The sequence below is a fragment of the Saimiri boliviensis genome, chromosome 9 (genome assembly GCF_048565385.1).
Source record: "Saimiri boliviensis isolate mSaiBol1 chromosome 9, mSaiBol1.pri, whole genome shotgun sequence".
Lineage (NCBI taxonomy): Eukaryota > Metazoa > Chordata > Mammalia > Primates > Cebidae > Saimiri > Saimiri boliviensis.
The window spans coordinates 117274586-117287659 of record NC_133457.1 but is presented as its reverse complement, the minus strand read 5'-3'; the positions used below and the strand labels follow the sequence as shown (position 1 = coordinate 117287659).

The window sequence follows — 13074 nt, the reverse complement described above, 5'->3', positions numbered from 1 at the left end:
TGTACAACAAAACATCTCTTTGCAGAGATGCAACACCTCTTATTGTTAGAACAGACCTACCATTCATTTGTTCATCCATCCTTGCATTCATTCATTCATTCAGTAAATATTTACTGAGAATCCATGCTGTGTATCAGGCACAGTTCTAATTTCTTAGAATAAGAAAATGAACAAAACAAAGTTCTTGCCCTCGAGGAGCTTATATTTTGGTACAGGAAACAGGCAATAAACAAACAACTAGCGATGTCCAAAAGAGGAATGTGCTATTAATAACTGAAAAAGCAGTAATACAGAATAAAGGGCAAGTGAATTTCGTTGGGTTGATCAAGGAAAGGCTCTTTCAAGGTGACATTTGACCAGGGAGTTTCATAGAATGGGGAATGAGTCACACAACTATGAGGAAGAAAAGCATTCCAGACAAAAGGAAGAGGTACTGTATAAGCTCTAAGGTGAATGCATATTTGGCACATTGAAAAAAGCTTGTGTGCCCTTGGATAATGTTGAACAGGCTGTCAGAAACCAGAAAGGGCTTGTAGCCATGATAGTTAGACCTGGATTTTAGCTTGAACTTGATAGGAAGATGCTAGAGCATTTTCAGCAGGGAAGTAACAGAATCTGATCATTCACAAGACATGTTTTTCCATTTAGCCTCCACATCGGTTAATTTGTCACTTTGCTCCCTGACGGTCTTCTAATTCTGTAATTAAATTTCTATTAGCATGATTTTCCAAGGAAAGAGCAAACTTTCTCCATAAATAAATCCCCCTGCCCTCCTGCCAGAAGAGAAGGCTTCAAACAACTTTTCTAAGATCAATTTTTTACCCTGTGATAGTTGGATGCTAGGAAAGTAACAGAGATAAAGCAGGTCAAAATCATCAGAGAAGTCTGAGGTTGGTTGAACGGGTGTACGTGAAAACCCTTACCCCTACAGGAAGGACGTAGGAATATGACGAGGGAGTAAAAATATGATGAAACTGAAAGTGGACTTTTTGTTCTGAGCTCAAGAAACATTTCTACCATGCAAGCAAGTAGAAACGTAAATGACACCTCAGAGAAGAGTTTCAAGTCACAGATATGGATGCGGTAGCCTTCAAAAGACAGTGATCATTCCAGCAACAATTTTCAAATGCGATCTCCCCCGAACAGCCTAAGAGCTTGTCTCTTTGGGGAAGAAGCAAAACATTCTGTTAAAACATGAATTTGTTTCCAAGATTTAAATACCAGAAAAATGCATCCAGAAATTCAGATTTCCATTTTCTCTTGAAATATTGGGAGTTGGGGGGTCATGGACAAAATATCGGAAACAAATGACCCTCTCCCTTTGCTGGGGCTTAGTCTCACTTTTACACAGTCCCACAGAACTTTTCTTGCCTGCTTAGCCCCTGAAGCTGTCTACAGATATGGTCTCTAGTTTAAGAAATGAGGTTGATGAGGGCTCGGCCCGGTGGCTCACGCCTGTAATCCCAACACTTGCAGAGGCTGATGTTGGCACATCACAAGGTCAGGAGATCAAGACCATCCTGGCCAACATGGTGAAACCTTATGTCTAGTAAAAATACAAAAAATTAGCTGGGCATGGTGGCACGTGCCTGTAATCTCAGCTACTGGGGAGGCTAAAGCAGAAGAATTGCTTGAATTCGGGAGTCAAAGGTTGCAGTGAGCAGAGATCGAGCCACTGCACTCCAGCCTAGCAACAGAGCTAGACTCGATCTCAAAAAAAAAAAAGAAATGAGGTTGATGAATTGAAGAACAGAAAGCACATTTCTCAAAGCATTTCCCAGCGGACCACCAATCCTATAAGGTACTCTAAGGAATATAAAGTTTCATATTGTGGTAGGCAGAATTCTAAAGTGATTCCCAAGACTGTCCCCTCCTTGCCCTGGTATACGTGGCCTCTATAATCCCCTTACCTGGAACAGTGACTGGACCTTTGAATGGATGAGATATCACTACTGTGATTAAGTCATATGACAAAGGTAAAAGAATTTTATATCTAAGGTCCCCAGTCAGTTGATTTTGATTTAATCGAGAAGAAGATTATCCTGGTTAGGCCTGGTTTAATCAGGTGATCCCTTAAAAAGAGATCACTCAGTGGCTCTCGCCTGCAATCCCAGCACTTTGGGAGACTGAGGCAGGCAGATCACAAGGTCAGGAGTTAGAGACCACCCTGGCCAATATGGTGAAACCCCGCCTCTACGAAAAATACAAAACAAGTAGCCAGTTGTGGTGGGACATGCCTATTTTCCCAGCTACTTGGGAGGCTGAGGCAGAATTATTTGAACTCAGTAGGCGGAGGCTGCAGTGAGCCAAGATCACACCACTGCATTCCAGCCTGGGTGACAGAGCGAGACTCTGTCTCAAAGAAAAGGGAGCCAGGGAAGCAGCAGCGGCTGTTGTCGCGTGGCCTTGTACAGGACACATTACAAACGGCTGTGCTGCAGAGAACGCAACATCACAGCCACCTAGGAGCTCTAGGAGCGGAGAACCTCAGTCCTACAACCGCCAGGAACGGAATTCTGTCAAAAACCAGTGAGCTCAGAAGAGGACCCAGGCCTCAGATGAGGTGACAACCCTCACCAACATTTTGATTTCAGCCTAGTGAGACTCAAAGCGAAGTACCCAGCTAACTTGTACCGAGTCTCAAACTGTTAGATAGCAAATGGGTATTGTTTTAGGCTGCTAACTCTGCAGTGATTTGCCACGTAAGGATAGAAAATTAATGCACGTGTGTCCATTCAACAAATACTCTGTTCATTCCACAAAAATGTGTCCATTCAACAAATATTAATATCCATTAATGCACGTGTGCATTCAACAAATATTTAATGAGTGTCCCTACTGTGTGTTAAGTGCTATTCTAGAAACTGAAGATGCACAGAGAGCGAAGGAGACAAAGTTCTTGCCTTCCTGAAGCTTACGGTCTAGCAGGGCAAGTCAGATAATAAATAGGAAAAACAGAGACCGGGTGCGGTGGCTCACGCCTGTAATCCCAGCACTTTAGGATACCAAGGTGGGCAGATTGCATGAACCTGAAGGACAAAGTGAGCAAGCCCTGGAGGCATCTGAGACAACAGCATGGTTTGAAAACACTCACTGTTGTCTTTTTCTTGAGGTTCCCCGAGACCTGTTAGGATATTCAAGGCTCTGAGAATGCCTGCAGCAAGTAAACAGTTGCAAGTTGTTGAGCCCAGACTTTGTAAAGTATTGGATCAGTGGCTGGGTGCAGTGAGTGGCTCACACCTGTAATCCCAGCACTTTGGGAGGCCAAGGCAGGTGGATCACCTGAGGTGAGGGGTTCAAGACCATCCTGGCCAACATGGTGAAACCCCGTCTCTACTAAAAATACAAAAATTAGTGGAGCATGGTGGTACATGCCTGTAGTCTCAGCTACTCAGGAGGCTGAGGCAGGAGAATCACTTGAACCCAAGAGGTGGAAGTTAGAGTGAGCCACGATCACGCCACTGCACTTCAGCCTAGGCTGCAGAGGGAGACTCCATCTCAAAAATATATGTATAGATTGCACAGGGAACCAAATCCTTGCGGAGCACCTATGTTAGATGTAAAGGAAAAAAGCAGATAGAAATTGATCCAGAGAAAGACGTGCCCTCCACAATGAGCAAAGATAATCAATTCAAGAGGTTACATAAGCAAAAATAATAGTAATAAATAAACAAATAGGAAAAAAGAAATACAGTTTTATTAATGTTGATAAGTGCCACACACCCCAAAATACTAAGTCAGGGAAAGGGGACGGGATGTGATAGCAAATGGGTATTGTTTTAAGCTGCTAACTCTGCAGTGATGCCCTGCACACAGTGGCCAGAATGAGTCTTTTAAAATTCAAGTCAGGGCCAGGTGTGGTGACTCACTCCTGTAATCCCAGCACTTTGGGAGGCCGAAGCAGGTGGATCACCTGAGGTCAGAAGTTCAAGACCAGCCTGGCTAAGATAGTGAAACCCTGTCTCTACTAAAAATACAAAAAACTTAGTGGGGTGTGGTGGCAGGCACCTATAATCCCAGCTACTCAGGAGGCTGAGGCAGAGAACTGCTTGAACCTGGGAGGCAGAGGTTGCAGTGAGCCAAGATCGCACCGCTGCACGCCAGCCTGGGGGACAGAAAGAGAATTCGTCTCAAAAAATCAATAAATAAAAATAAAATTGAAGTCAGATCAGCTCCAAGCCTTCCAATGGCAGAAACTGGGAGAGGCGTTTGGAGGCTGTTGCTGTCACACAGCTTGGTGATTAATGGAATTTGACAGAGGTGCTGCTGCAGGATGGAGAAGAGAGATCAGATTCTGGATCTATTTAGAAGACGGGGAGGGTCGGGTTTGCCGTTGGACTGGATGAGGGTAGAAGACAAAGACAGGAGCCCGGGTTGATGAAGGACTCAGGGCTCTGAATCAGGAGGGGCTGATTCAAGCTGGGTAGTTAGCATTTGGGAAAGGTAGGGGTGTGTGTGTGCAATGTGGTCAGACGCTAGTCAGGAGCATTTACATACGTGAGTCAACCTGGGAGTGAGCTTGTGTCCAACTGAACATGAAGCAATTATTCAAAGTTGGTTTCCGGAATATTCCCAGGGTGAAATAACTTCCTGTGTTTATCACTGTCTTCTCAGTGTAAGTGTTTGCTTGTCTGGTGAACTGAGTTAGCCTTGTGGGTTGAAACTTGGAGTGCTGGGCATGCAGGAAAAATTCTGTGAAAATCTCAGGGAGCTGATAGAGACTTTCAAAAGAAAAAAAAAATGAACATTATCCTTGGGCTCTTTTATAAGAGGGAAATTGTTTGACTTAGTCAACTCCTGACTGAGTATTGCCTGTAAGTAAAGGTCTAGAGGAATGATAAATAAGAAAAGCACAGAACACCCCAGAATAATGGGAGGGAGCCACTCCAAAGGCCAAATGTCCAGAAAATACAATGGGAGATGCCACATGCATCATCGTGTTGCAGAGCCTTGTATGATTCTCTTGAATCATATGGATGGTTAAGAACATGGATTCTAAAACTCAGCTCTCACTAGGCACAGTGACTCATGCCTATAATCCCAGCTCTTTGGGAGGCTGAGGTGGGTGGATCACAAAGTTGGGAGATCAAGACCATCCTGGCTAACATGGTGAAACCTCATCTCTACCAAAAATACAAAAAAATTAGCTGGACGTGGTGGTGCACGGCTGTAGTCCCAGCTACTCAGTAGGCTAAGGCTGGAGAATGGCTTGAACTCGGGAGGCAGAGGTTGCAGTGAGCTGAGATTACGACACTGCACTTTAGTCTGGAGATAGAGTGAGACTCCATGTCAAAAAAAAAAAAAAAAAATACCCCATCTCTCCCACTGAGCTACGTGGGAGAGTTTGTTCAAACTAAGACACTGAGCTTGACCATCCTGTCTCAGTTTCTTCACTATAAAATGGGGGTGGTGCTATTATGATAATAATGGTGTTATTCTATGGTAATAATACCATCATCATAGAAATAAATCAGAAACAGACACGCACTGCTCAGAGCAGTGCCTCGTATCAAGTTAGCACAAAATCTGCAATTTTTATCATGATGCTGTTTCAGATATGTATTTTTTGTTATTATGAAACCACAACATATTTTTAAATGTCAGAGGAGAGAATGGAAAAGAAACCATCATAATCTCATTTCCCTGGCACAATCTTAATTTTACACAGTCCCTGCAAATAGTTTCAACATTGATCATTTTATACTTACGAAAGTAGCTGGCATACAGTAGGCACTCAATAAAATGCTCGCTGGCTAACTGCCCGATTCAGTGGAAACTATTTTGTTTTATGCTTTGTGTACCTAAAATAATATCAGATATATTTCGCTTTGTTTTTTTTTTCTCATAAACTACACGATTACAATTTTATGGCTACAAGATATCTCATGGTGTCAATGTAACAAGCCTCAAGTAAGTCATTTTTCTTTTGCTGTATTGTACATGGAATTACCACAAACCATACTATTTTAGATAACACCACATTGAACCATTTTGTACACCATGTTTTGCTTTTTTCCAAAGATTTCTTAAGACAACTGTGGAATTTGGAAATAAATACTCTCAGCTAAACTTTCAAGTTATCTGTAAGGGAGCCTTAAAAAGTTAAACCAAAATGAGATTCTTTTATAGGATCAGGTTGAATAAAATGACTTGGCTGGGCATGGTGGCTCATACCTATAATCTCAGCACTTTGGGAGGCCAAGGCTGGAAGATCACAAGGTCAGGAGTTCAAGGCCAGCCTGGCCAACATGGTAAAACCCCATCTCTACTAAAAATATAAAAATTAGCCAGATGTGGCTATGCACGCCTATGGTCCCAGCTACTCGGGAAGCTGAGGCAGAAGAATCGCTTGAACCTGGGAGGCAGAGGTTGCAGTGAGCCAAGACGACACTATTGCACTCTAGCCTGGGTAACAGAGCAAGACTCTGTCTCAAAAATAATAATAAAATAAAATGAACTTCACGCTTTTTTTTTTTTTAATCTTTTCTTTTTCCTTTTTGTGGCGAATGGGGTCTCACTATATTGCCCAGGCAGGTCTCAAACTCCTGGACTCAAACTACCCTCTCATGTCTGCCTCCCTAAGAGCTGAGATTACAGGCATGAGCCATCATACCCGGCCTAAAATGAACTTCACGAGACGACAGTGATGTGAATGAAATAGTGACCTCATTTTCATTTTGAAAAGCTGCTTCTCCCTCTTTCAAAAAAATTGTATTAGAAACAACTTCTCCGACACTCTATTGATCTTTTATCTGAGGTTAATAAAAGATATGAGTATTTTGATGTATTCATTAACAAAAGGAACAATCAATTCACCTTTAGTAGGTGTAAGTAAGGAAAGACCTCAGCAGATCTGGTTAACTCTCAGTCTGGCTTTAGAAAGCCACAGTGGGCTGGGTGTGGTGGCTCACTCCTGTAATCCCAGCACTTTGGGAGGCCAAGGTGGGAGGATCACCTAGAGCCAGAAGTTCGAGACCAGCCTGGCCAACATTGTGAAACCCCATCTCTACTGAAAATACAAAAATCAGCCATGTAATCCCAGCTACTTGGGAGGCTAAAGCAGGAGAATCACTTGAACCCAGGAGGCAGAGGTTGAGCTGGGCTGAGACTGTGCCACTGCACTCCAGCTTGGGCAACAGAGTGAGACTCCATCTCAAAAAATAAAATAAAAAGCTGCCGCTGAAAATTTTACAGCTACATATTGTATTTTGTAAAGCAGCAGTCCCCAAATCTTAGGACAGGTTGGATGGATAAATTTCTCCCTCGTGGTGTTGGTAAAGCAGAGAGGAAGGGTGAGTCGCAACAATCTTTTTAATAGTAACATTTACAGACCTCCAGGAGAGGCACTTCCCTAGTAATGCAGAGACTGTGGCTGCACATTGATGCTCGCTCTATAATGGAAGACTAAGACTCGTGGTCCAGAGTGTGGGCCGGAACCAGTGGCTCACGCCTATAATTCCAGCACTTTGGGAGGCTGAGGTAGGCAGATCATGAGGTCAGGAGTTCAAGACCAGCCTGGCCAATATGGTGAAACCTGTCTCTACTAAAAATACAAAAATTAGCTGGGTGCAATGGCAGGTGCTTGTAATCCCAGCTATTCGGGAGGCTGAGGGAAGAGAATTGCTTGAAACTGGGAGGTGGAGGTTGCAATGAGCCAAGATCCCACCACTGCACGCTAGCCTGGGTGACAAAGCAAGACTCCGTCTCAAACAAATGAACAAAATGAATGAAAAAACAGAGTGTGGTCTCCAGAACCTGGAAGCTGTGAGTGTGAACAGCGGCTTTGCCCCTTGCTACCTGGGGACTGCAGGCAAGTGAGTAACTGACCAAGGCGGGGTTCAGGGTCCCAGGTCTCCCAGCCTCCAAAGTCCCTGGGCTTCATACCTCATGCTACGCTCTCCAGAGCGGCTCTTCTCCTACTTTGGTTGATTCTGAAGTTCCCTGGAAGTGGGAAGAATGAAAATTATCCTTCAGTGAGAGATGAAGCTACCTTAGATTACCGTGGTCGCAGAAGAGGTAAGGAGGAACGGCTGTTTTCAGGACCTATTTGAAGAAAACGTGGCAGAACCATAAAACCTCTGTGAGATCTGATTGTATACTGAAAGGAAGTTTCAGCACACGACAGTATTCCACAGATGTGTTCATTGACTTGAATGAAAACCTTGCCAAACCTGTAATGTGGGACCCTTGCTTTAAAAATCTGCAGATTAGCCGGGCGCGGTGGCTCAAGCCTGTAATCCCAGCACTTTGGGAGGCTGAGGCGGGTGGATCACAAGGTCAAGAGATCGAGACCATCCTGGTCAACATGGTGAAACCCCGTCTCTACTAAAAATACAAAAAAAAATCAGCTGGGCATGGTGGCGCGTGCCTGTAATCCCAGCTACTCAGGAGGCTGAGGCAGGAGAATTGCCTGAACCCAGGAGGTGGAGGTTGCGGTGAGCCGAGATCGCACCATTGCACTCCGGCCTGGGTAACAAGAGCGAAACTCCGTCTCAAAAAAAATAAAATAAAAATAAAAATAAAAAAATAAAAATCTGCAGATTAAAAAGAGAATCTTTCTCCTCAAATCCCTTTTCTTTTCTTTTTTTCTTTTGAGGCAGGGTCTGTCACCCAGGCTGGAATGCAGCGGCACAGACATGGCTCACTGCAGCCTCAAACTCCTGAGCTCAAGAGATCCTCTGCCTCAGCTTCCTAAGACCACGTCCAGCTAATCTTTCAAATTTTTTTGTAGAGAATGTTTTGAGCTATGCTAACTCCTGGCCTCAGGAAATATTCCCACCTCACCTCCTAAAGTGCTGGAATTACAGGCAAGAGCCACCACAACCGGCCATTTCCTTTCTGATTTTATCACTTGAATTATGGCCATGAGGCTAGATGAAAGCAAAACAAAATTAGAGAACCTGAGAATGAAATCATTGATTCAGTGACTGTTGCAGGTTCTCCTTTATGATTTATTCCATTGAATCTTCAGAGGAACCCAGTGAGGTGGGGTTCTTCATCCTCTTTCTACGTATGAGAAAACTGAGCTGTAAAGAACTTAACAGAATTTGCCAGAAGCCGGGCCGGGCGCGGTGGCTCAAGCCTGTAATCCCAACACTTTGGGAGGCCGAGGCGGGTGAATCACGAGGTCAAGAGATCGAGACCATCCTGGTCAACATGGTGAAACCCCGTCTCTACTAAAAATACAAAAAATTAGCTGGGCATGGTGGCGCGTGCCTGTAATCCCAGCTACTCAGGAGGCTGAGGCAGGAGAATTGCCTGAACCCAGGAGGCGGAGGTTGCGGTGAGCCGAGATCGCGCCATTGCACTCCAGCCTGGGTAACAAGAGCGAAACTCCGTCTCAAAAAAAAAAAAAAAAAAAAAAAAGAATTTGCCAGAAGCCACAGGAACTGTTAAGCAAAAAAGCAAGGGTTCCAAATGGGAGTGTGTAATTCCCAGCTTACAGACTTAATCACGAGGCTGCAACCACCCCCCTGCCACGCAGGGGAAAGTGGGGGTGGGGGTCCAGTCAGTATGAGGGAGGTATGCAAAGTTCTTCTCTCTGAATCACACAACTCGCTCAGGTCAGCCTGAGGAGACAGAGGCCACATCTTTGTTGCTAGCTTGTGTCTACAGTTCCCTAGAGTTCTCTGTTTCGCTTACAAAGTTAAGAACACACAACAGCCCCTTGAGTTGGGAGCGGGAAAGCGTTGACTTTTGTTACCCAGTCTTGGGGAATTTGATGGTTCTGGGTCCTCTTCACTGTGTAGAAGCCTGACATTTGATATTTGGGGAAAAGGTGGGAGGAAAAAAGACTCCAAACCCCAAGCCCAGGCTGCTTTGGGCCTGCCTGCCTGATTCTTTGCCAAACAGGAACCCTTCCTTGGCTGCCTTCCCTCCTAAATGATTTTCAAACTACAGTTTTAAAAACAGTTCCTTCGGGGAATTATAAAAGTAATCATGTTTTTGATGGAAAATTGTTGTGTCAACAGAAATGCTTGAAAAATAGAATCACCAATTTCCCCATCACCCAGAGAGAACCACTGTTAACATTTTAACTATTTTTTCTTTTTTTCTTATGCATAAATACTATTTTGTAAGCACTCAACTGCGTAAAGTTTTATAGCATGCACTTTTAAAAACTCATCATTGTATTACCAGCATTTTCCAATGTTCTAAAATTTTTCTAAAACTTGGAAAACATTATTTTTAGTAACTACCTAATAGTCTACCCATAGATTATTATAACATTTAATAATTTCTCCATCGGTGGACATTCCTTTGTATCCTAGTTCAAGCAGCATTTCTCCCATACAAATGTTTAGCCTTTATACAAAGACTATAGTTTGATCCCACCAATCAGACTACTTATATTTCTCACCAAAATTCCTTCTAGGCTTTTCTGGATCCGAAGAGTTGGGATGTAAATTACAGGAGTGATCTCAACTCAGAAACAAATTCCATTGCTGAACTGCAGCAACAACACCCTCTGAGAAGGGAACGTGCCCTTTCAGTGAGCTTTTGGGTCGCTCCAGTTAAAAGCGACCCAACACAGAAGTTCCCCTTGACTCTCTTCCCCTACCCCATCCCAGCCACCCTGCAGCCTTACGTTGCTCCTCCCCTCAATATCAATTTCTGCCGCTTTACCTCCCATTTACTTCACAAAATGTTGTAATCTATGTTCCCACCGCTGCTGAAACAGCCCTTGAGAAACACTAAATCCATTGTGCTGTGCTTTACATTAATTTCTAATTGCACAAGTGATACAGAACAGCACTTTCTTCGTTAAAACGGTAATTAACAACTTAAAGAGAAAGGTAAATATTAAATTCACTTTTAACCACTTATTCCCAATCTCAGGAACATCAAGAGTATCTAGTATTGTACGTGCGATGCATTTTCTTCAGATCCTGTTTCTAAAGAAGTGGAGTTAAAATTAGAGGGAAGAGGAGGGAGGAGGAGAGGGGAGGAAGCCACAGCACAGGCTACCTCTAACGCTATATTTACCTATAACTCTACTTTTGTGTGAGTGTTTTGTTTTATTTGGTTTTTTTTTTTTTTTTTTTTTTGAGATGGAGTCTTGCTCTGATGCCCAGGCTGGAGTGCAATGCCCCAATGTCTGCTTGCTGCAACCTCCACCTCCTGGGTTTCAAGCAATTCTCCTGCCTCAGCCTACTGAGTAGCTGGGATTACAGGCGCCCACCACCATGCCCGGTTAATTTTTGTGTTTTTAGTAGAGACGGGGTTTCACCATGTTGGCCAGGCTGGTCTCGAACTCCTGATGGACCTTCAGGTTGTTTCTAGTTCTTCACTGTAACAATCAATAATGCAACAAAGGGCACCCTTTCCCCCTTCTCCCTGTGCACCTGTGAGAATTTCATTTCTCTAGGGCAGATACAGAGAATTGCACCTGCAGGCTGATTGAGCACACACTTTTCCTTTTCACGTTAATAGGCTCCGACACCCTCACCACCACCACAACGCGGCACATTTACATGAACAACCCATTTCGACCGCATGCTACTCGGCTCTTCAGCAGCCTCGTACAGCAGGTTCCTCTCTTCTATCTTTTACTCCACTTTGCTTTCCTGCTGCGTTCCCTCTCTCCCAGTCCACGCTTCTCAATCCCCTTTGCAATCTTCCCCTCTGCTGTCTGTCCTGAAATGTGGTCATTGCCTGGAATTCTTGTTCTGCCTGAATGATCTCGTATATTCCTATGACTTGCACAACCAGTTTTCTCATGGGTCACAGACTCAAATACTCACAGAAGGCAGGCCGGGCAAGGAAACACTGGGGAATCTTGTACCTCCCCCCATACCCAAGCCCGACCGCACCCCTCAGCTCAGCTGTTGTTGCTTTATGGGAATCTATGCCTAATACTCTGATTTCTTTTTCTCCAAAAGGAGGTGGAAGTCTAGCTTCGAGTATAAGTACTTACATTTTCTTAAGAACTGAAAATCGATTCAAAAGAAATTTTAATCCCTTCTGTTCAACAGAACACCCCTGTGCAGTAGGTTCAGCTGCCAAGATCCCAGATGGTGACGTCGACCTCACGCAAAATCACTCCCTTAAATCCTCCCTTTCCTGACACGCACCTGTGCCTTATCCAATCAGGAGTCAGTCCCATGATTCCACCTGAGAAATCATTCCAGAATTCAGCCCACCTTTCCGTCCTCACTGTCATTGCCTTAATTCCAACTCACAACCAATCAAATCCTGACTGTGACCAGGACATTCTACCTGGCTTTCCTGCCGTTAGGTGATGCCTACCTTACCTGCCTTGTGCTACCCTCCGCTCCATTCAAAAGCCTCCTTGCCATGGCTGCTGGAGAGAACCTCACATCAGAGGAGGCAGGGAGGGGAGAAGCAAGAGGTGGAGGCAGAGAAGAGGAAGAGGAAGAGAAAGCATCCATGTCGTCTCAGAGAGCCTTGCTAGCGCCATGCTGCCCATAAAACAGCTGCCAACTGTGGTCACCTTTGCTCAGCACTTGACTCGACATGATAAAATTTGATCCAACATTATGAAACCAGATTTCATATAAGCATTTCAATATTGGGCTTTTCCTCTAACTGGTGCTGGACACGGTGGCTCACGCCTATAATCCCAGGACTTTGGGAGGCCGAGGCAAGCAGATCACCTGAGGTCAGGAGTTCAAGACCAGCCTGGCCAACATGGTGAAACCCTGTCTCTACCTAAAAATACAAAACTTAGCTGGGCATGGTGGTGGGCACCTGTAATCCCAGCTACTTGGGAGCCTGAGACAGGAGAATCGCTTGAACCAGGGAGATGGAGTTCACAGTGACCTGAGATTGCGCCACTGCACTCCAGCCTGGCAACAAGATCGATGCCGTTTCAAACTAAATAAATAAACAAAAAACTAACTGGCTTATAGCACTGTCTTTAGTCTCCCATGGAATCAATCCTCTAGAGCCAGGTAGTGACCACTGCTTTGGGGAGTCAGGTGCCTTACAGTCCTGCAGTTTTTCAGCTTTCTCTATTTCTGTACCCTGGCCAGCCCCATACTGCCTGGCCCTGAAGGAGTTTCCAACCACTGAACCACAGGCCAAAATTCAATCTGGTAATGTGCCCACAAG

The 13074-nt window shown here is 44.5% G+C and overlaps 1 long non-coding RNA gene across 3 annotated transcripts in view; it reads right to left on the bottom strand.

Annotated features, from left to right (window-relative positions):
- The window catches only part of LOC104652111 (uncharacterized), a 32141-nt gene extending 20119 nt beyond the window's left edge, over positions 1-12022 (bottom strand). For 2 of the 3 annotated variants that reach the window (XR_745454.3, XR_005582122.2), the window contains exons 1-2: positions 11918-12022; positions 7885-7941 (exon numbers count right to left, since the gene is read on the bottom strand). This is a non-coding gene — a long non-coding RNA (uncharacterized LOC104652111). The remainder of the gene's footprint in view (positions 1-7884; positions 7942-11917) is intronic. The other variant, XR_745455.3, reaches the window with a different exon arrangement.
- Positions 12023-13074: the final 1052 nt, after the last annotated feature.